The sequence below is a fragment of the Oculina patagonica genome, unplaced genomic scaffold (genome assembly GCF_052425735.1).
Source record: "Oculina patagonica isolate OP01 unplaced genomic scaffold, crgOcupat unplaced8, whole genome shotgun sequence".
Classification (NCBI taxonomy): Eukaryota; Metazoa; Cnidaria; class Anthozoa; order Scleractinia; family Oculinidae; genus Oculina; species Oculina patagonica.
The window spans coordinates 171427-173028 of record NW_027558690.1 but is presented as its reverse complement, the minus strand read 5'-3'; positions in this window follow the sequence as shown (position 1 = coordinate 173028).

The window sequence follows — 1602 nt, the reverse complement described above, 5'->3', positions numbered from 1 at the left end:
TTGTGGCAGGATGAGACTGCCCACACTGGAAACACTGGTGCTTAAAGGAGCATCCCCGGCAAAGGATTCCCCTGTGGAATTTCCAACAATAACCCTTGGGGATGTAGGGGCCATCCGATTTGCCCTTCTTGGAGGTATTGGTTGGTTTTGCTCGAAAGGACTGAGACCTAAGCCACAGCTCGGAATGTATGTTATCCCAGGAAGTACCCTGGGATTGCCTTAGCATGCAGAAGTTTTCGTCATAAAACCTCCAGTTTGCTCCTGCTAGGGCTAATTCTCTAACAATTGTACCATACTTCATAAGAGCTGGGGTGTCCCCAGGGATTCGCTCCGCATATATGGCTACAAAGGTTTGAAACGCTGACAGCCATTGGTCAATAGTAGTAATAGCCTGTTTCTTAGTATTCGGGGCAAAGACTACTGATGGTTGTCCTCCTTTAGTTGTTTCTACTTTAAAAGTATAACGTTCATCCCGTGTGTCATTCACACTACTGTGAAGTAGCAGGGCAAAATCAACATACTCATTGGCCCATATTTGTTTTTTAACTTTGTCTGATACACGATTACTTAGAGGAATAGCCTCTGACAGGAAAGTGTTCTTACTTTTGCTTCCCGGCTGTTCTGAAGGGCTGATCACAGTCTCTATCACCTGGGCCACTGTGTTCTGAACAGTTTGGAGACTCTGTGTGCCTGGTTGACTGTCCCTGTCTGAGTCAGACGGTGGTGGGGTCGGGTCTGGCACAAACTGCACTTCAGATGCTCCAGTCTGCGGTACTTGAGTAGTTGGAACCACAGCTTTCAATGCCTGCGTCACTGCGGCAGTAATTGCGGCAAGGATCTCAGGATTCAGGGGTCCCAAGCCACTTGTACCAGGGGCATTTCCTCTGGAGGCTGGTGGGTGCTGTTGGGATGCCTGTGCGCCGGAGGTACTTGGAGCTGCATTAACAGCAACTCTCCTCCGTTTTGCTACTCGCTCTTGATAACTCGGTCGTTTATCTTTGGGAGGCATACTGCATAAGAAAAACAAATAACAGATCCAGCAGTTGACTGGGCATACATAAAACTGATTCGCTATTGTGAATCAGCAAGGAGTAGAAGAAAATGGAACAAAGATAAGCAGGATCAGTAGCAGAACCTGGTCATTGATGGCACAGAGCATAGCTACGGCCGCAATTGTTCAATGACCCCTGCCGGAAAGAAGGGTGACTTAAATCAACTGCACCCAGAAGACAAGTATAAAAACAATGCATACTCCAAAGGAGTAGCAATAAAGGGTGACTTTAATCAACCGCACCTAAAAATACAAGTATAAAAACAATGCATACTCCAAAGGAGTAGCACTAAAGGGTGACTTTAATCAACCGCACCCGAAAATACAACTATAAAACAATTCATACTCCAAAGGAGTAGCAATAAATACAAGAATAAAAACAATGCATACTCCATAGGAGTAGCAATAAAGGGTGACTTTAATCCACCACACCCCGAAGACAACTATAAAACAATGCATACCCAACAGGATAAACATTATACAATGCATAGTACCAAAATACAAAAGCATTTACTGAAGACAACTGAACTCATGATAATTTTTTAACATAC